The sequence below is a fragment of the Schistocerca gregaria genome, chromosome 4 (assembly GCF_023897955.1).
Source record: "Schistocerca gregaria isolate iqSchGreg1 chromosome 4, iqSchGreg1.2, whole genome shotgun sequence".
Classification (NCBI taxonomy): Eukaryota; Metazoa; Arthropoda; class Insecta; order Orthoptera; family Acrididae; genus Schistocerca; species Schistocerca gregaria.
In genome coordinates this window covers 643,445,736-643,469,121 of record NC_064923.1, presented here as the reverse complement: position 1 = coordinate 643,469,121, position 23,386 = coordinate 643,445,736, and the positions used below count along the sequence as shown (strand labels likewise).

General features: G+C 42.8%; 1 protein-coding gene across 1 annotated transcript in view; it reads left to right on the top strand.

Annotated features, from left to right (window-relative positions):
• The first annotated feature begins 6,561 nt into the window (after positions 1-6,561).
• Positions 6,562-23,386, top strand: part of LOC126267066 (synaptic vesicle membrane protein VAT-1 homolog) — a 266,094-nt gene continuing 249,269 nt past the window's right edge. Inside the window, exon 1 of the mRNA XM_049971913.1 lies at positions 6,562-6,660. The gene's annotated coding sequence lies outside the window, so the exon portion shown is untranslated. The remainder of the gene's footprint in view (positions 6,661-23,386) is intronic.

Here is a 23,386-nt window from a genome sequence, read left to right as displayed (position 1 = left end):
ACTAAAACTCGAAATTGCACCTCCTATACGAAACTCATACGCAATTTAAATAAGAATCTACGAAGTAAACACTAAAGCGCGATGCTACAACTGTCAAATACTATAATACGCCCGAAATATATGAATTAAACAATGCAAGAACCAGAAACACTCAAAGAAATTAATTAAACTATCTAACAAATAAGTAAGCTAGGGTTCAACATTACGTTGAAATGAAAATATGCTAATTTAAACAAAAATTTACATATGAATAAGGTTTTCTGACTATACAACCACCATACTATCTATAGTTTTGTAGCCGCCTGGAATTAGTAGACGACTGGGAATCACCTGTGATTTTGACTGGAGCGTGCTTCTTACCGGAACTCAAAGTTGAAACCTTTTGGTCACTAACGGTGCGATGAATTAACTTGGTTCTGACTATGTGGTTACCAAAACCTTCGCGACTTCTACTGCATATCATATTTTACTATTTTTATGGACATAATAGCTTTTATTCAGAGAAAAGGACTGTTAAAAATAATCGAAGCTGAGGCCATAGGTGGCACGTGATGAACAAGTGCAAGAGAAATCTACAATACAGTCTAGATAAACAAAAAGAAAAATACGAGTGCATTATTTGTACACAGCAAAAGTTATATTCGAATTGGTTCAAACTAAAAACACAAGCGCTTATCACATCTCACACATTGTTCACTTATCGACAAAGCATTCACGAACAAGGGAAATAAGTAATCAAACCTCGCGATGTCTATTTTTAATTACGAGGGGTCACCAATTTTCATCAACTTCTGCAAGGATATTTTCTATTACAATCAAAGAGAAACGTGATTAAGATATTTGCTAAACAATCCCTGTTTTTTGAAAACAAAAAAAGAGTACTTTCAGTGCTATACGTCGCAACATTACGTTGTAACAAGGGTGCCTGTCATACTATGGATCTAACAGAGAGAGGTTGGTGGTTGGGAGCTTAGCCGACATGGTAAACAAGCGTCTTGGGACAGATGGATGATTACTTTCTGTAATAATTAAAAAAAGGAAAGGCTGAGTGTAGGACTCAACAATGGAGGTGAACGGATGTTATGTGACGTCAACCCATTCCAAATACAGCTAACAAAATTAAGAGAGAGGGAAAAAAGTGGTTGATTGCTCGAAGCCAGAAACTAATAAATCGCTCTTCCTTGTCCAGTTCTTAGTGATGGCTTTTTTCTTTCATTCGGTCTTTTCTTCAGTGTATCAAATAGTACAAATAGTATTCTGATAAAGAGAATATCTTTTTTTGCTTTTTTAAGTAAAAAAATTGGGAGATGTGATTAATAAACAAATTATATATATATATAATTTGTTTATATACTACTTTGGCAGATGATGATGTTCAACCCAGCCAAATATACCTCTCTTTCATCAGTAAACACTTTCGGGCTAAATTGCCGTGGTCGATCTGTAGAACTTCTTCTCCCTGACGTTTCGTTCTCAACTACGGAAAACGAAACGTCAGGGAGAAGAAGTTCTACAGATCGACCACGGGAATTTAGCCCGGAAGTGTTTACTGATGAAGACGCCGGCCGTGAAAGCCTACATGGGATGATACCTCTCTTTGTTAACCGTGTAACGTTTACTTTTTCCGACAGGTAAATAATTTCATCGCACGAATTCAGAATCATCCGAAATCACAGTTTAGCAGAGAATTACAAGATAGGGCAGGTGCTATCAAAATTCATGCGTTGCTCCTTAACCAATGGTCCCAGCCTGTTTTCCAAGATATGTTTTATACACTTGGTACGCATCGAAATTGATATCTGATAGATCTGTTTTGAGCAACGCTAATCAGCTATGTTCTCCACGAACAGTGTACGTGGAAACATGTTAATATGGCGATAGTTCGTTCTTGTGTTGCACATAGTGCGAGAATTATTTATGTTGCCTGTTTCTATCATGATTTTCGCCCCACTGTTTACAGGAACGTTGCCGAATGCGGTGGACGAATGGTTCTATGCGCTTCAGTCCGGAACCGCGCGACTGCTACGGTCGCAGGTTCTAATCCTGCTTCGGGCATGTGATGTCCTTAGCTTAGTTAGGTTTAAGTCGTTCTAAGTTCTAGGGAACTGATGACCTCAGATGTTAAGTCCCATAGTGCTCAGAGCCATTTGAACCATTTACAGGAACGTTCACGAACAGACGATCAGTTGGAATGAAACAGTAATATACTTTGTCTGTTTTTGTAGTACGTATCACGATGAAAGTAACTGTCAATACATTATAAATGCTAATTTGAATAATAATCACACCTTCCGATGCCTTACTTTTAAAAAATCGAAGGAAAGTATTCTGATTACCAGAATATTACAGATACATCGAAAAAAATATCGAATGAAAAAGCAACGACAGTAATCGCACACCGACCAGCTGTTTGGTTATCTAAAGCACTGACCGCTTCCTTTTTTCGTTAACTATCTACTTAACTAACCAACTTTGATCTTAACAAGTTACGACAAAAATCTGTGTAACTCCTACTTGGCATCACCACTTTTATCCCACTATAAAAGTGAACTATCCCTCTTCAGGCATTGCCCCTAGTTGCTCCCAAAAAATTATACCAAGGTTATAAGATCCACGGTGCTATACACACACACACACACACACACACACACACACACACACACACACACACACACACACACACACACACGTAACATGATTATAATTACTAAATGCTTACAAATGAAAACTATAAAACAATTTTAAAAATAAAACGTTATTATATAATAAACAAAAGTAACATTTGTGTATTATTTGCGCTATTTCAACGAAAAGAATCTCTCCTCAGGGAATTTTTCAACTGAATTTTTCTTGTCCACTGCCATTGGCATTGTCTATGTGTAAGCATATTTACAGCAGACTCCTTCTGCTTTGCTAATGCGTCAGTGAATGAATCAGCCAATCTCTCTCCTTCTTTACTGCTTGCAATTCAAGACATTCTGTCTTCAATGTGATGCTGAGCCTGACGCTAATCAATTGCGGGGAGGGGGGAGCGTTTAACGAAAATACTCTGGAAACGATTTGCCAACGGTACCTCGGCGTGTGTTCTAGTGCGTTGTGAGGGTTTTGCAGGTACCACCAGTAGTCAAGCTCCACTTTGTCCTCCTGGCCGAAGACGTAGTCGATAATTCCCTTGAACCACGTGACGTTTCGTGGGGAGGAAGTATAAATCACCTGGTCAGAGGAGGATCCGATGTTCAGTCACATCATGTGTGACGTGGAGGTAACAAGCTATCTTCCATATCAGTCGCTAAACGGTGGACGAAGACACGCATATGATGCGACGTTCATATGTGTACGGGAGGCGACAATTAGGGCAAAGAGAGACGTTCGTTAATCCAATAGCGTGCAACCGATCTCTCGTCGCATAGGTTTTGTTCCTGACTTAATATCACGCCGCACACAGGGTGTTGGGCAGTGAGTGTAGGTGTATCTTCCACACTCGTGGTGACTGGAAATTTGGTTCTTGATTTCTACCATGTTACGAGTAACTGACCTCAGAAGGGTGATGTAAGAATCTTTCACCTTCGACGGGCACGTTACGTGGAGATCCGAGACCGCTTAGCCGTATTTGAGGACATCGGTGAGCTGTGTCGCGACCTGCGTCACGGCACCAGCGGGACTTGAGAGACTGACATCAATACCTCCAATGGACGACCTGTAACGGAAGCATGCTGAATGGTCCGCCAATTTCACATATTGCCCATTCAGAGAGCAGCTGCCTGTGCGCAGACGTTAACCAGTCCCACCCATCCATCACACAGGGGGAGGATGAGTGTGTCGTAACGTACTTTAAATATGTGCCTTTTGGATAATAAATAATCGAAGGCCGCCTGAAGTCTGCGACCCGTCACCGCCGGTAGGAGGAGGATCTGTGCCACGTGACTGAGTTTAGACGCGACTCCTTGCAGCTGGTTCAAGTGCCAGAGCCAGAGCTGGTTGAGGCGCGCCATCATGCTTACAATCTGTAGTAACCACAGACAGTTCATCGCAGCCATTCCTCGCACATACTTCGTAAACGTGATACCCAGACTCCTCAGTTCAGCAACCAGCGGCAGGTGCGCGACATCGCTCAGCCAGAGACTGCACCCGATAGCTAACACAGCGGACTCGATGTTCAGAACACTGCCCGCTGCCTTTCCGTATCTCTCGATCCAGTTTAGTACACGGCGGACTTCATAGGAGGAACGAACACGCAGTAACAGATCGTCGGATTACGCCTTCTAGAGGGTGTCTCGCAGGGTGATGCCCAATAGCCTGCAGTTGAGACCCTCGAGGAGTGGCTTGAGCGCGGTTGCATAAAGGTGGGTACAAAGGAGGCAACTTCGTCGTAGAGACCTTTTAATGGGCTCTGGGCCCACTGTCCGTCCATTGACCTGGAGCTGAGAGGTGTTACTTTATTTATTTAATTACATGCTGCCAGTTACAAATGACCTGCCACGTTGTCATACTTTCACAGTACGAAATTGTGCATGTACGTGGCACATGATACTTATTTTTTAAAAAAAGGATTAATAACATTGTGTTGTTGTGGTCTTCAGTCCTGAGACTGGTTTGATGCAGCTCTCCATGCTACTCTATCCTGTGCAAGCTTCTTCATCTCCCAGTACCTACTGCAACCTACATCCTTCTGAATCTGCTTAGTGTATTCATCTCTTGGTCTCCCTCTACGATTTTTACCCTCCACATTGCCCTCCAATACTAAATTGGTGGTCCCTTGATGCCTCAGAACATGTCCTACCAACCGATCCCTTCTTCTGGTCAAGTTGTGCCACAAACTTCTCTTCTCCCCAATCCTATTCAATACTTCCTCATTAGTTATGTGATCTTCAGCATTCTTCTGTAGCACCACATTTCGAAAGCTTCTATTCTCTTCTTGTCCAAACTATTTATCGTCCATGTTTCACTTCCATACATGGCTACACGCCATACAAATACTTTCAGAAATGACTTCCTGACACTTAAATCTATACTCGATGTTAACAAATTTCTCTTCTTCAGAAACGCTTTCCTTGCCATTGCCAGCCTACATTTGATATCCTCTCTACTTCGACCATCATCAGTTATTTTGCTCCCCAAATAGCAAAACTCATTTACTACTTTAAGTGTCTCATTTCCTAATCTAATTCCCTCAGCATCACCCGACTTAATTCGACTACATTCCATTATCCTCGTTTTGCTTTTGTTGATGTTCATCTTATATCCTCCATTCAAGACACTGTCCATTCCATTCAACTGCTCTTCCAATTATTAATAACATTGCAGCTTTAAATACTTATAAACTTAGAAGTAACTGAGAAACGAAAATCTTAGTTATGACATATTGTAACTTTCAGACATTTTATTAATTCGGGAAATTTTTTTCTAAAATAAACAAGATTCATCGATTTAAGATGGACAGATAAAAGATTCTAAACATTTACGAAATTAACAAAATTTTGGTAAATAATTATAAACCATAACCGTGTTTTTAGGAAGAATAAAAACAGAAGATAGGAAAGATGATAGTGGAAGAATCTCCCTTCCCCAGGTGTGTACGATGGTGAGTGTCTTGGAATTGTGCATGAAGCCACCGACGGCCAATCACAACTCATCTAAATCTAACATCTACTCTAGATTTCCTAATAATTAAACCTTAAACGCAATTTTTTAGGTTGATGCGTTGCTTGTTTAGAATATTTTCATTTACAGTCATGTCGGCATCAGTGTCATCACTTGATTCCATATCGCAATCAGTGCTCCCAGGTTCGATTTCCGGCGGGGTCAGGTATTTTCTCTGCCTCGTGATGACTGGGTGTTGTGTGATGTCCTTAGATTGGTTACATTTAAGTAGTTCTAAGCTCTAGGGGACTGATGACCATAGATGTGAAGTGTCATAGTGCTCAGAGCCATTTGAACCATTTGGAATCAGTGCTGTTTACCAACCTGTGGATTCCTTCCTGTCTTTGCATGTAGGCTTGTAGTCTGTCTTGGACATACTATCTATAGGTTGCTCTGGATATATCGTCAGTGAGTGTGTTTCACATGGTCCATTGGTCTTCATCTCTGAACACTGCATATATGGTATCTTTTAATATTGTTGAGGTTTAAGTGTATTGTGTGTCTGATGTTGGTATATCGTCCGCAGAAAAAGACGATGTGTTCTGGAGAGCCTTCTTCGCCACATGTGCATGTTGGTGTCTGTCTCAGACTCACGCGGCTTAAGTGCATGGAATATGTGTCGTGTCCTATTAAGAAGTAGACCATATCGCGGCTGGGATCGATATGGTTGAGTTTTAGTCTCTCCCCTACATCGGGAAAGAGCCTGCGGCCCCTATCGCTTGTGTCCCACCCACCTTGCCAGATAACCATCCTCCAAGATTTAAGTTGGCGTTTCGTGTCAGTTGGTACCCCAGTGACCTTTCGAACCTGGTCGTGCCTACCGACCTTAAGCCAGTACATAACGCTCTTTATCTTATCGTAATGTCTGTTGGGTAGGATCCGTGCACCACAAAGAGTGATTCCACTGACGTGGTGCTGAAAGCTCCCGATGGCTTAAGTAAGCCGTTCCTTTCTGCTTGTCTGACGAGGATGCGGTTTGTTGATATGCTCAACCTGTGAGCCCATGTGCTGGCGACGAAAGTAAGTACCGACTCGAAGAGAGAGCAATGGTGTTTACCTGACAAGGAGAGTTTAAATTGTTCTTAATTTAGTCTTACCAGTTTGTGCAGCATTTTTTGCTGCTTTGTTTGTGACAATGCGCAAGGGTGTATGGAAATTTTGCTTTTTGTCTATGTGTAACACAAGATAGCGTGTGGTGACTGCTCGTTTAGTGTTTGTGCCTCCTACTTTTACACTAGGGTTTCTGTGGAGGGACCCTTTCAGAAAAATGTATGTTGTTTTGTTGTCGGCTGTCTTGCGTTTGTTGTGACACCATTCCGTTATTGTTTTAAGTGTTCCATTTGCTCTTCCTTCTACTGGGGACCTATTGTTAGCAGACACTACGACTAAAAGATCGTCTGCGTATGCGACAACTCCATCTGTCATTGTTCCTTCCAGTAGTTGCAGGATGGGTTCAATAGTAGTGTCCCAGAGATCGATCCTTGGGGGCAGCGTATTGTAACTTGTCTGATTACTTTTCGGCCGTCCGTCTGGCATTCGCCTACTCTGTTCTTACAAGAGTCTGGTGGACTGTTGTATAGTGTTTCGAGTAATTGTCTGGTCTTCTTGAACTTTGCGGGCCACCAGAGATTATCAAAAGCACCCGCAATGTCGATCATAATTGCCAAATTAAGCATGTGTCGACTAACCGCGCAGTGCAGAACCATAAGTGGTCCTGTGAAGTTCATATAGGGCGGCATCCCGACGGAGTACACAAACGAAGGATATGTTGATATGGTTGTGGTGCTGGGTGCGCCCGATAACCAAGCTGCTGCTGCTGATCGTGCATATGTTGCATGGTACCCTCAAAGGCGCCACCCTGATAAGAATGTTTTCCGTCGCCTGGAGCAACGCCTACGGGAAACAGAAAGCTTCATCCAAAAGCAACGGACAGAGGCATCCAAGCACTAGACAGGCAGAAGACACGATTCTCGGAACGGTTCACCAGTCACCTCGGCATTGAACCCGTGATACTGCTTGGAAATTCCAGATATCCCGAAGACTGGTTGTTGAAGTGTTTCACACTGATGAACTGCATTCGTATCGTTATGTGTTAACTCAGCACCACTGGCCACGAGAACGCAATCCACGAGTACAGATTTGTGGACGGTTAGTGCACCAAGTGGAAGATATTCAACATTTTATAAATAGCTTGATGAATCTAGCTTCACTTGTAAAGTTATTTTCAACCTCCACAACAGCCATTATTGGTCGGAACACGTCACCCGCGAAAGTAGCTTTTAGGCAAGTTTTGGCATAGACCTGTGGGATGGAATCATGGAAAGACTTCTTTTTGGTCCTTCTATAGTTCCGAACAAGTTGAATGCGCTCCTGTGTCGTACGTTCCTTAGCAATAGTTTGCCTGACATTTGCATTAAACAAATTTTACCTTGATGGATTCAGCATGATGCTGCACCGCCATACTTTGGAATGAATGTGTGTAACGATTTAAATGAAGGAGTCCCAGGGAAATGGATTGGTCGTGGAGATCCACTTTCCCCGGACCTTAATCCACTATATGTTTGTGGGGACTGCTATGGGCAGTCCTCCACTCATGGACGTACACTACCTAATACCTCGCGTGCATGCCACTTCGGTAATGGCGGATGCAGGTGTGTCGCGGAGGTTATAGGAAAGAATGTTCCAGCAAATGGTGAAATGTTTGCAAATGCAACGCGGTCGCTATGAACATCCTCTCTCAAGTGAACGTTGTTCGTACCGGCTTTGGAGATAAGCCTGGACGTCAAACGACCAAAACGGAATTACTGGTCGTAGCATAACGCGGAATCTAGTGTAGCGTACCTATTGTGCTTTTTGTATCTCATTGGATACAGACTGCGTTGCTGTACCCACTATTACTTTCTATTGGCTTTATTTGTGTCATGGACGAAACAAGGTGGTCCCTAACGTCTGTAAGACCTTCATGTTATGTCTTAATGTTTAAATAAAGGTAACGGTAACAGAAAGAAATACACAAGACACCGCACTGAGGAAGTGTAAATTGAATACAGTTTGATACTCGAACTCTACTCGAACGTTGCCTCGTCTCACTGAGCTTATGGGACAGAGCTCCGGCACACCGCACGGTTCATATTACCTGTTCTTGTTCACGATGGACGTAGTTACATTGTGGTCAGAGATTCGTTTTTTAAGCCCCACTTCTATTAAATCCATTGGCTCGACTTGGTTTGGCTACAATCACTTTTGTCTTGAACTGAGATACGATGAGGAATCGCATAACGACGACCAAGTGCTGCATGTTGAGAACTCGATAGGAGACTTTTCGTTACAGCTGCAATAGACACTGAGACTGCCACTGCCACCGCCACAGCTTACGGGACAAGCAGCGATCGCCAAGATCTTACCTTTCACTGTTGCCAGTCTCTGACTCCATTGTAAATTATAATAATCCGTTGTAACAATAACATAAATGAAAACCAATGTGTCAGCAATGTAATGTGTCATGTAGCGTTCACTTATTTGAGATTTTCTCGAGCTCGCATGAACTATACTTACGAGTTGCAGAATATGTGCATCCGTATTTGTGGCGATAATAAATTATATTGCACTGAGAGATTTTTCTATCCAATACTGATATGTCCTATAAAGAATTAAATAATTTTAAACATTACATGAAAATACTTTTGAAGCGTCATTTGCTAAAGTGAGTCATCTGACAATAAGAATAGGCACAACGGGTGAATATCGACGAAGCGCTTGCAGACGTACAACGATTATCTCTGCAAAAAGAACCACGAGATAATTTTCGAGGATAAACATCGTCTTCTAGACAAGACATTCAGCCGACTAAAAATGAATCTGCTTTCCTCTTTTGACAAGTAAAGAACCTACCTAGAAGATCCAAAGAAGAGCGGCGCGTTTCGTCACAGGGTTATTCGGTAACAGTGATAGAGTTACGGAGATGTTTAGCAAACTCAAGTGTCAGACTCTGCAAGAGAGGCGCTCTGCATCGCGGTGTAGCTTGCTCGCAAGGTTTCGAGAGGGTGCGTTTCTGGATGAGGTATCGAATATACTGCTTCCCCCTACCTATACCTCCCGAGGAGATCACGAATGTAAAATTAGAGAAATTCGAGCGCGCATGGAGACTTTCAGACAGTCGTTCTTCCCACGAACCATACGCGACTAGAACAGAAAAGGGAGGTAGAGACAGTGGCACGTAAAATGCCCTCCGCCACACACCGTTGGGTGGCTTGCGGAGTATAAATGTAAATGTAAATGTAGATGTAGATGTAGATGTACAACTGAAAGAAAACAAGACCCTGAGAATTAATACTGCTTAAGCACTAGGGGAACTGTTGTCTTGAAAACGGTCGTGGAAAGTAAAATCAGTCCTCCTGAAGCCGAACGTTGCGCCACACGTGAACACTGAGAAAGTCAACCCGGATTCTGTATCTATGATTGTAAAGCAATTTACTATCCAGCTTCATCACCAAATAAACTCAGTCAATAAAATTTCTGCGGCTTTCTGCCCGCATTATCAATATGTAAAGCTACCATAGTTTCCGTCACTGTTACAAGTGACCTTCCTGAGAGTGTTTTCTTTACAGTAAACAAAGAAGGTCACTCACAACGGTGACTGAAACGTCGGTAGCTTTACACTTAGAAAAATTGCATCGACTGTGGCAATGGCCTCGTAAGCCTACGTTTAAACTCACAATCAGTTTCAATCCACCTGTGCGTGTCTCCCTCGTGTTCGTCGTTAACGTGATGCCTTACCGTAAATCGTATCTAAACAATACATTTCCTCCCTAACTGTTAGTGTTTTTACATTCCTTTAGGAAGATGAAGTTAGTATCTCTTTAAAGGTGAGATCGTCAGGGACAGCGGAGTACTTCAGGCAGAAAATGGTCGCGATCTATTAAAGAAAGAGAGGGAAAAAAAAAAAAAAAAAAAAAAAAAAAAAAAAAAAAAAAAAAAAAAAGCTTCCCTGATGCGTGTAAAGTTATTTATGGAAACCATGGTCTGTATTAATATGCTGACAGATTATATTTTGCCTTGTGACTGACATTTTCTGTCCGTGACTGCTCTTGCTCCGATGACCACAGCCGATAAGAACGCTCTCTTGGACATCCCTACTGCATACGAGAGGGTGATTATCCATTATCAGTGCCGATAAGTTGCGTAAACAAACATTCAAGGGCCAGACTGATTAGGTACAATACACTGTGTCCCAATATGTTGGTCGTTTCTGGCTTATTTCCATCAACTCTTCAGAAGTGCTCCGTCTTTGGCCCAGTAGAAATCAAATCTAACAACGCCAAATCGACACTACGTAAAGATCAGGAATTTAATTATTTAAATTGACGCAGCCTTCGTACATATTAGTTCTTAAAGTCCCCCCCCCCCCCCCTCCTCAATGAACCAGCAATGAGACAGCAAAGGACCTGGAATAGCAGTTGAACGGAATGAAGTGTCCTGAAAGGAGGATTTAAGATGAACATCAGCAAAAGCGAAACAAGGATAATGGAATGTGGTTGAATTAAATCGGGTTATGCTGAGGGAATTAGATTAGGAAATGAGACGATAAAAATAGTAAATGAGTTTTGCTATTTGGGGAGCAAAATAACTGATGTTGGTCGAAGCAGAGATGATATAAAATGTGGAATGACAATGGCAAGGAAAGGAAAGCATTTCTAAAGAACAAAAGTTTGTTAACATCGAGTATAGGTTTAAGTGTCATTAAGTCGTTTCTGAAAGTATTTGCCTGGAGTCTAGCCGTCTATGGAGGTGAAACGTGGACGACAAGTACACAACTGGCCATTAAAATTTGCTACACCAAGAAGCAATGCAAATGATAAACAGATATTCATTGGACATACATTTTCACGCAATTTGTGTGCATAGATTCTGAGAAATTAGTACCCAGAACAACAACCCCTGGCCGTAATAACGGCCTTGATACGCCTGGGCATTGAGTCAAACAGAGGTTGGATGGCGTGTACAGGTACAGCTGCCCATGCAGCTTCAACAAGATACCACAGTCCATCAGGAGTAATGACTGGTGTATTGTGACGAGTCAGTTGCTCGGCCACCATTAACCAGACGTTTTCAATTGGTGAGAGATCTGGAGAATGTGCTGGTAAGGGCAGCAGTCGAACATTTTCTGTATCCAGAAAGGCCCATACGGGACCTGCAACATGCGGTCGTGCATTATCCTGCCGAAATGTAGGGTTTCGCAGGGATCGAATAAAAGGTAGAGTCACGGGTCGTAACACATCTGAAATGTAACGTCCACTGTTTAAAGTGCCGTCAATGCAAACAAGAGGTGACCGAGACGTGTAACCAGTGGCTCCCCATACCATCACACGCTTCCAATGTGCGTTCACCGCGATGTCGCCAACCACGGATGGGACCCTCATGATGCTGTAAACAGAACATGGACTCATCCGAAATAAATGACGTTTTTCCATTCGTGCACCCAGGTTCGTCGTTGAGTACACCATCGCAGCTGCTCCCTTCTGTGATGCAGCGTCAAGAGTAACCGCAGCCATGGTCTTCGAGCTGATAGTCCATGCTGCTGCAAACGTTGTCGAATTGTTCGTGCAGATGGTTGTTGTCTTGCAAACGACCCATCTGTTGACTCAGGGATCGAGACGTGGCTGCACGATCGGTTACAGCCATGCGGATAAGATGCCTGTCATCTTGACTGCTAGTTATACGAGGCCGTTGGGATCCAGCATGGTGTTCCGTATTACCCTCCTGAACCCACCGATTCCATATTCTGATAACAGTCATTGGATCTCGACCAACGTGAGCAGCAATGTGTAGATACGATAAACCGAAATCGCGATAGGCTACAATCTGACCTTTATCAAAGTCGGAAACGTGACGGTACGTATTTTTCCTCCTTACACGAGGCATCACAACAACGTTTCACCAGGCAATGCAGGTCAACTGCTGTTTGTGTATGAGAAATCAGTTGGAAACTTTCCTCATGTGAGCATGTTGTAGGTGTCGCCACCGGCGCCAACCTTGCGTGAATGCTCTGAAAAGCTTATCATTTGCATATCACAGCATCGTCTTCCTCTCGGTTAAATTTCACGTCTGTAGCACGTCATCTTCGTGGTGTAGTAATTTTAATGGCCAGTAGTGTTGTTTAGACAAGAAGGGAATAGAAGCTTTCGACATGTGGTGCTACAGAAGAATGCTGAAAATTAGATGGGTAGATCACGTAACTAACTAGGAGGTATTGGATAGAATTGGGTAGAAGAGAAATTTGTGGCACCACTTGACTAGAAGTAGAGATAGGTTTGTAGGACATGTTCTGAGTCGTCGAGGGATCTCCAATTTAGTACTGGAGAGCAGCGTGGAGGGTGTTAATCGTGAGGGAGACCAAAGAGATGAATACACTAAGCAGATTCAGATGGATGTAATTTGCAGTAGGTAATGGGAGATGAAGCTTGTACAGGGTAGAGTAGCATGGAGAGCTGCAACAAACCAGTCTCTGGACTGAAGAGCAAAACAACAACAGAACCTAAAACGAGCTTGTGCTTAGATATCTGATGGTAACAGCGTACGAAAAACCCCATCGTTGAATATCTCGAATTGTATGTCGCTCGCTTTACTACACGGAGTGCAGGAATTAAATGTTATTACCGTAACCGAGTGGGATTCATCACCACTGTAAAACGATGTTGTTAAGTAGTAGAATGAAGTTCAGTTTACCACTGATACTACTGACCGTGTATCTTGCGATAACGCCTTACAGTAACGTAAGAAGCAAAGAAAAATCAATACTTTCTTTTACTGAAATCTGTGAGGTGTGAGCAGGTAAATTCACCGTGTTGCACACGTAAAGTTCGTTTCCCATTAACCTTCTGTCTAAAAGCTATGTTCGATACTGTCAGAATAGCACCGTTACCATCTACTGTTGCTTTAAGTTACAACTGAACCTTTGCCATGGAACTGAAAGCTAAAATAGTATACTTAAACACAGGTTGTTCCAGGAGGAATGATCAATTTTCAGCAATACGACAGGAGGACTCATTTAAGCAAAAATATCGTAAGGACATACGCCCTATTCCAAATGGTGCCAAAGATATACGTTTAATGTTGGTCGTTAGTCACGAAATGATGCCTTTAAAAACAACTGGTATGAATCATAATTTAAAACCTGAATGCAGGAAGTTGTGCTGAATAATTCAAACACTGTTGGAAAGGTAGAAGAGTTTAGTGACTGAGATTTTGTTTCAAATGAGCGTTCCTGTAGTATCCTTTAATATTGAACATTCCTCCTGGGACCCTAGTAAAACAGCCATGTCGTGTGACGATGTGGTATTATCATTTCTTATACGTGTAAGGCACTTCCTTCATTGGAGTGGGGGAAAGGTAAGTAGGAGATTTTACGAAGATGGAAAATTTCTCATTCATCATCATTATCTATCTGTCCACGAAGGATTAGACCTTTTGGTCCCTTTCATATCCTTCAAATCTATGGTCACGTCATCTTTTCATAAAGATCATTTACCTCTTGGTTCATATTTTTTCATGGCTTTAGTGGTTCTTGCATCTAGCGTCCAGTTTATATGTTCTTTCCATTGTAATTGATAATATTTTACTATGTTAATTATGTTTTACATATTCAGTTTCTCTTTCTAGCCATTAAAGTATATCCAACAAAATATGTAAGGAAATTGTTTTCACACGTTTCTATTTTTCACCTATATTCTTAAGAGTCCAGTTTTCGCATCCATAGAAAAACGCTGGTGTAGCCACAATCTTATACACTTGCACCAAAGAAACTGGTATAGGCATGCATATTCAAATACAGATATGTGGACAGGCAGAATACAGCGCTGCGATCGACAACGCCTATATAAGAAAACAATCGCCCGGAGTAGTAGTTAGATCGGTTACTGCTGCTACAATGGCAGGCTATCAAGATTAAACACAGTGTTATGGTCGGCCCACGAGCGATGGGACACAGCGTCTCCGAGGTACCGCTGAAGTGGGAATTTTCCAGTATGGCCATTTCACCAGGAATACGGTGAAACATTAGATCTCCGACATCGCTGCGGCCAGAAAAAGATCCTGCTAGAACGGGACCAACGACGACTTTAGGGAATCGTTGAACGTGAAAGGAGTGCAAACCTTCTGCAAATTGCTGCAGATTTTAATGCTGGGCCACCAACAAGTGTCAGCGAGCCAACCGTTCAAAGAAACATCACCGAGATGCGTTTTTGGAGTCGAAGGCCCGCTCGTGGACCTTTGATGACTGCACTACACGAAGTTTTACGCCTCGCCTGGACCCGTGAATACCAACATTGGACTGTTGATGACTGGAAACATGTTTCCTGGACGGATGAGTCTCATTCCAAATTGTATCGAGCGGATGGATACGAACGGGCATGGAGACAACCTCATGACTGACATCGAAATGTGTCCAAGGAATAGAAAAGCAACTGGAATCACTCAACAGAGGAAAGTCCACTGGACCTGACGGGATACCAATTCGATTCTACACAGAGTACGCGAAAGAACTGCCCCCTTCTAACAGCCGTGAACCTCAAGTCTCTAGAGGAACTTAAGTTTCCAAACGATTGGAAAAGAGCACAGGTAGTCCCAGTCATCAAGAAGGGTCGAGCAGATGAGCAAAACTACAGACCTATATCTCTGACGTCGATCTGTTGTAGAACTTTAGAACATGTTTTCTGCTAGAGTATCATGTCTTTTTTGGAAACTCAGAATCTACTCTGTAGGAATCAATATGGATTCCGGAAAAAGCGATAGTGTGAGACCCACAAAATATTAGATACAGGCTCCCATGTAGATGCTATTTTCCTTGACTTCCTCAAGGCGTTCGTTACAGTTCCGCACTGTCGCCTGATAAAGTAAGAGCCTACGGAATATCAGGCCAGCTGTGTGGCTGGATTGAAGAGTTTTTAGCAAACAGAACACAGCATTTTATCAATGGAGAGACGTCTACGGACGTTAAGGTAACCTCTGGCGTGCCACAGGGCAGTGTTATAGGACCTTTGCTTTTCACAAAATACTTAAATGACCTAGTAGATAGTGTCGGAAGTTCAATGCGGCTTTTCGCGGATGATGCTGTAGTATACATAGAAGTTGCAGCATTAGAAAATTATAGCGAAATGCAGGAACATCTGCAGCGGATAGGCACTTGGTGCAGGGAGTGGAAATTTAATGTATTGCAAATACATAGAAAGAAGGATCCTTTATATGATAGCGGAACATACACTGGTAGCACTGTAAAATATCTGGGAGTAAGCGTGCGGAACGATTTGAAGTGGAATGATCATATAAAATTAATTGTTGGTAAAGCGGGTACCAGGTTGAAATTCATTGGGAGAGTGCTTAGAAAATGTAGTCCATCAGCAAAGGAGGTGGCTTACAACACACTCGTTCGACCTATACTTGAGTACTGCTCATCAGTAAGGGATACATACCAGATCGGGTTGACGGAGGAGATAGAGAAGATCCGAAAAAGAGCGGCGCGATTCGTTACAGGGTTATATGGTAAGCGTGATAGCGTTACGGAGATGTTTAGCAAACTTAATTGGCAGACTCTGCTAGAGAGGCGCTCTGCATCGCGGTGTAGCTTGCACGCCAGGTTTCGAGAGGGTGCGTTTCTGGATGACGTATCGAATATATTGCTTCCCCCCCTACCTATACCTCCCGAGGAGATCACGAAAGTAAAATTAGAGAGATTCGAGGGCGCACGGAGGCTTTCAGACAGACGTTCTTCTTGCGAACCATACGCGACTGAAACAGAAAAGGGAGGTAATGACAGTGGCACGTAAAGTGCCCTCCGCCACACACCGTTGGGTGGCTCTCGGAATATAAATGTAGATGATGCCAAGGAACTGCATTTCAGCAGGTGATTGTTCAACCTGGTGGAGACACTGTAATGGTGTGGGGCGTGTGCAGTTGGTGTGATATGGGACCCCTGATAGGTGACACGTACGTAAGCATCCTGCAACCATTAATGTCCGTTGCGCATTCCGACTGACTTGGGTGATTCCAGCATTACAGTGCTACACCCAACACATCCGTAATTGCTGCAGAGTGGCTCCAAGACCACACTTCTCAATTTAAACACTTCCGCTGGCAACCAAGCTCCCCAGACATGAACATTATTGAGCGTATCTGGGATACCTTGCAACGTGCTGTTCAGAAATGATCTCCACCTCCTCGTACTCTTACGGATTTATGGTGTCACGTCCCTCCAGCGCTACTTCATATGTTAGTGGAGTCCATGCCACGTCGTGTTACGGCACTTCTGCATGCTCGCGAGGGCCCTACACGATATTAGAGGTGTGCCAGTTTCTTTGGCTCTTCAGAGTAGAACTTGAATAGAATATCTCTTGTCTATCTCAATGTTCTGCTTTCCACAGGAATATTTAAACAGGTCTAACTGATTTTGTGTTTCATTGTTCTATATGTAATACTACACCTTGAACAATGGAATGTATTAATTTGCTCTGTGATTCGCTTGTCAATTTCCATCAACTCACATGGGCTAGTGTTCTAGAAATGCCATTGCTTTTGTCTTTGTGATGGAGAAAATTAACTGTCGCCAAGGCTCACCTGTATTTGGCCGATACTTTGGAAACCACTGTGAGACATGGCAGAATAGACTTCCCAATATACGATGTAGTAAGGTTTCTGGAGCCTGGGAAGTGTGGCTGCTTAAGTGCCCCTGTAATTAATCTCTTCTTGTCTTCGCGATCCCTGCGTCATCACATACTGCAGTTGCTGGAAGCTCTGCAGTAGAAATTCGTGTGATCGGTGGCATCTATCTACAAGCGTCTACCAGTCCGGGTTGCTCAGCAACTCGGTGACGCTCTCTCGTTTGTCAAACAAACCTACGAATATTCGTGCAAGCCCTTCTGTTTATACGCTCAGTATCCCCTGATAGCCCTGTTTAGTACAGGCTCCATACATTCGAGCAACATTCTACGATGGATCGCACGTGTGTTGTGCAAACAGTCTCTTGTAGACTCACTGCATTTTCTCACCATCCTATAAATGCAACATACTCTGCCCCCAACTTCGTGTGTGACTGGTGTGTGTTACTGATTCAACTTCAGAGCAGTACAAAGTGTCAGACGCACTTATCTGTACGAAATAATTCCATGTGTGACTCACTCATGTTCTACTCTTTGTATGCTAAGTTTTTGCATTTCGGAAATTGCATAATTTTACGTTTCTGAATGTTATTGGACAAAATTGAAGATCTAAAATAACGGTTCACATTAGAAATTCGTCCAAAATAGACTGAAGAAACTACGAGGGCTTGCTGAAAAGTGACGCCGCCGAATATTTTTGTTCTCAACATCGGTTGAAGTATTACATGTCATACATAATACTGTCGACTTTCCCACCTCGCTGCCCCAAGTTGAAACTCCCTGCCACTAGAGGGCTCGGAATTTTAGTCTGTAAGTAAACGGTGTTTATGCAACTGTATTTGGGCGTGAGAAACAGAAATCTGGAAGCACGGATTCGAAGAGTTCATACACACGCAGAGTATCCTCTCCTTCAGATTGATGGTCCCAGACGACACACGCTAGTTTTTCAGAGCATTCGCACAAGGTTGGCGCCAGTGGCGACAACTACAACGTGCTGACATGAAATTTCCTACCTATTTCTCATAGACAAACAGCAGTTGACCGGCGTTGCTTGGTGAAATGTTGTGATGCCTCGTGTAAGGACGAGAAATGCGTACCGTCACGTTTCCGACTTTGATAAAGGTCGGATTGTAGCCTATCGCAATTGCGGTTTATTGTTTCGCGACATTGCTTCTCGCGTAGGTCGAATTCCAATGACCATTAGCAGAACATGGAGTCGGTGGGTTCGGGAGGGAAATACGGAACGCCGTGCTCGATTTCCAACGGCCTCGTATCACTAGCAATCTAGGTGACAGGCATCTTATCCGCATGGCTGTAACGGATCGTGCAGCCATATCTCGATCCCTGAGTCAACAGATGGGGACGTATGCAAGACAACAACCATCTGCACGAACGGTTCGACGACGTTTGCAGCAGCATGGACTGACTATCAGCTCTGAGACCATGGGTGCGGTTAACCTTGACGCTGCATCAGACAGGAGCGCCTGCGATCGTGTACTCAACGACGAACCTGGGTGCACGAATGGCAAAACGTTATTTCTTCGGATGAATCCAGGTTCTGTTTACAGCATCATGATGGTCGCATCCGTGTTTGGCGAACGCACATTGGAAGCGTGTATTCGTCATCGCCATACTGGCGTATCACCGGGCGTGATGGTATGGGGTGCCATTGACTACGCGTCTCAGTCAGCACTTATTCGAATTGACGGCACATTGAATAGTGGACACTACATTTCAGATGTCTAACCACCCGTGGCTCTCCCCTTCATTCGATCCCTGCGAAACCCTACATTTCAGCAGGATAACGCACGACCACGTCCGACTGCTGCACTGGCCAGCACATTCTCCAGGTCTCTCACCAATTGAAAACGTTTTGTCAATGGTGGCCGAGCAACTGACTCGTCACAATACGCCAGTCACAACTGTTGATTAACTGTGGTATCGTGTTGAACCTGCGTGGGCAGCTGTAACTGTACACACCATCTAAGCTCTATTTCAATCAATGCCCAGGCGTAGCAAGGCCATTATAACGGCGAGAGGTGTTTGTTCTGGATACCGATTTCTGAGGATCTATCCAATGTAAACATGTCAGTTCTATTATATTTGTCTAACGAATACCCGTTTATCATCTGCATTTCTTTTTGGTGTAGCAATTTTAATGGCCAGTTCTAACATTCTGAATGGTTTCTGTTTGTTGTAAGTCTTGTCTCCCTACCACTATCGCGCAACGACACTGAACTTTTTTTTAGAGAATTGGCTAGTTTGAACCTGGGACCTGTTGCTGCTAAGGAGACGCCAGACCACACATGACATGTTGAATTCAGAAGAGTTCGGTGAGACTAGCGATGATATAACCAAATTCTTAATTATTTCAGAGTCAGCTCCAATGCACTCCCTGTAAAAGAATCTTAATAGCACCTAAATTAAGGCAAGGGGTTCAAGGCTTTCCTATTTTTAGTTAGCTGGTAAAATAACGTCAAAAAGTAGTTGAGTTTACCATTGGAAATTTTATTCTATCCACAAAACGTTGTTTATAAATTGCACTGTTGATAAAAGGAAATGTTTTAATACAGGATCGTAAAAACCAACTTCCGTTCAACAAAAATGTGAACGAATACTCCCTGAGTGGGTATCCAACTTATACAATGGATGGAAGGATGACCTATGCCATAATACATCTATAATTTAGGTTTAAATTAAGTTTCACAAAAGAAAACTATTGGAGTGGTCGACAGTGACCCTCAATTATCTTTAATTACAAATCCAACTTATCGTAAATTACAGTGGCTGATGTGGCTTCTCAATAACTATATAACAGAAAAATCATCGCGTTTCAGATTTTTTCTTCAAGTGGCAAATGGGAACACCATGAGCTTTAATTGACGATCGACACTAGTATTACGCAAAAAGGGGGTGTAACTGATGAGACTTCTGCAGTTCTGAGTGAAGCTTTATGCGCTGTTACGCGGCATAGCGTGCGTTCATTACCTTGTCGGTGTTCGTCAGGGGGCGGCGGGCAGCATAGCTCCGCTCACCTCGCCGTCTCGGAAGCAACTCTCTCCTAACTTCTCCTTTCTACAATTTACCGAAGTTCGTTTAAAAAAACTATCTCGCTGTGTTTTCATCTGACCAATCAGCGTCTCAATGTTAACCTTAAGCTACGCCTACAAAAATTCTGTCTATCTAATGAGAAACGTTATACTTTTCGTGGTGGGGCAATGTTTTTAAAAGTTTGCAACGTAACAGAGACGCAAATAAGTCTCACGCTAAAACGTACGGCTGGGGTGTGGTCCTAGCGGTTAGATGGCGACTTGGGGGTCTGCCCTCGGCTTCTGTTCTCGTTTCTCCCCTGGGAACTGCGTCTGTCTCACGGTAAGACATTCATTTAGGCATTCTTGTGTTAGTCTGTGGTATTGCATTTGCTCACTCGTTACTCGTTTTACTTTGGATAATTTAATGTCACGATTTATTCGGAGCTATGTGACATACTACTGGATTTGCTTATCATGTCAATGTTTTCATGGTAGGCGTTGGATTTGCCCGACACCTTACACAGTAGTGTAGATATGAGCGGTAAAGCATAGTGTACATCTTATTCTGTCAACTGTGAAAGACTTTCGGCATTCACAGGCTTCTCAAATTTTGTTCCTTAATAAATATTAGCTGAATGTAATCATTACGTACTTCTGTTGAGTGGATGTAGAGATGTACCTGTGAAACCCACTTTGTCTTACACCTCTCAGCTGTCATCGAGGTAATCTTTCAATTTGACTTCTCCGTGCAAGATAAAAATCATTGACCGAACAAATTTCATAGTTTTCACGTTTTGTACATTTAAGATTATTTAATTTTGGGTACTGACGATATTATCTAGCACCAAATCTGTATGTGTTAATATGAAATTCAGAGTTGACAGTGGTCAACATGTTCAACTGAATTTCCACAACGTACCAGCTCAGTGGAAAGCGGAAGGATCCCTGGTTCATCGTGTACTCACAAATCGAACACACCTTCGAAACAGCAACATGTGTTCACAATGTCTAAAGACTTTGGTCCAGAGAATTCACATTTTTACGGGTGAATGCTTCGCCCGTCGCTCAGGCTTAACCATCAATACTTATGTCGTTCAATAAACAATGTAACAAGAGCGATTTAATTTCCATGTCAGGCTAAGTAGATACGATAAAAATTTTCCAAATGCTGCCGCGCTGTTGCGTTCTGAAACAGTTTCAATAGGGGAGCGTTAAGATGTATCACATTTAATTACGGAAATAGCTGAGTCAGATACTGTGCTGTGTGTAGAAATTAAAGGCGTTACTCTTTTCATAAGAAAAGAGAACATTATCGTTACATTATCTCTAATTTTTCTTGTGTCTGGTGCTGAATTTAATGTTAATAACTTTGTTCTTGCTCTGATGAAGACGAAGGGAACCCATAATTCTGAGTATCACGTATTACAACTCGATAGTAAGAGTAAAAGTTGTGATGAAAGGAAGAAATAAACGAATGCTCATCTCTTAAATAATTAGGCGAGAATTTAAGGTAAGTATTACTGTTTCTAGTTATCGTAATTACTCAAAGTCTTCGTTAACAGCTTAGTGAATACTGTTGACAACACAACGAGCTACAGGAAGACTCGTTCGCGATGAGTACCAGAACGACCTTTGGAGGAGAATAATGCGGTGTGAATGGGATTGTCTGTTCGGCAGTTAACGCAGTATCAGAAGGATCGTATTCTCTTCCTGCACAGTTTCTGACATCTGAGTCGAGTAATGAATCCATGTTTATTTCTTACAGTTCCCTGGCCAGTACCAGTTTCAATACAATTATTACAGGTATTAGGTCGCGTCATTATGAAACAACTAATACGCCTACGTTTCGACCGCCTTTGTAGCGGTTCTTTTCTGGTCCTGAAGAGAAACGCTGCAGAACCGGTAGAAACGATGGTATTTTAGTGGGTTGAATGTTTCATAAGGACGCCGCCCAGTATTGGAAATGAATTCACTCAACATGAATTTATGTCACGGAGAGCGCATATTTCTAAACCTTGCCTCCCATCCTTCCTTGAACAGGTGCGATGCCAAGAAAGTTATGGCCACAGTCTTTTGGGACATGCAAGGTGTGCTGCTGTTTATACCCTTACTCCTGTCGAAAAGCCGTGACTACTGTCGACCGATGGAACAAATGCATAGACAAACATGGTAACTATGTGGAAAAGTAATTATGTAATAAATCTTTCATCGCAAATGTTACCGTAGTTTCTGAACCAAACGCATGGAAAGGAAGACGAAATGTGAACGTTTGACGTCTCCCCGTCGACGAAATCAGTGGAATGCAACGTGGGAATTGGGAATGAAATAGGCCGAGTCTGTCGCTAAGGAACCAAAATTTGTCTAAAACAACTTATGGAAACCAGTAGAAGTGTGAATCTGGATGACTGGACGGGAATATAATACCACTCCTACCGAATATGAGTATACCGCTCGAGAACACTGCGTCACCTCGCTTAGTACGATATGTAGGGGCGCCACAATAATAGTGTATGAGGTACAAGGTCGGGAGTACTCTTACAACAGCAAGAAGCAGATGGAAAGCATGGTCCGGCCAGTCATGGAAACCTTAAGTATCTGAAATACCAACAATAAATCACGCATAATTAACGTAAAAGTCAAAGACTCTTGTGTCTAGCCTCACAGAACTAACACTGATCACAGAAAGCAGATGTTTATTTGCTCCTAAGACAATAAGATGAAGTGTAATAAGCTACAATTATTTTTCTGAGTTGCAGATCGAAAACTGCTCTGTCAGTCACGACACAAATTTGCTGCTTAATCGACGCAATGTTTCTGCTCAATAAGCTCGAATCAGCTTGTCATTTGCGGCAATGGAACAGGAACACCGCCGCTTATAATGATTAAACTTGTATAAGAGTAAGGATGGCGGCAGAGATGAAAGGCAGAGTCGTTCGTCACTACTGCAAGCCACCTGCTTCTCAAAGGATAAATTTAAGCGCGGCTGAAGCTATTCTCCCTGGAGAAATTAGTATTTGAAATAATTACTAAATTCGACAGGCTGATCGTAGTAAACGGTCAGATCAA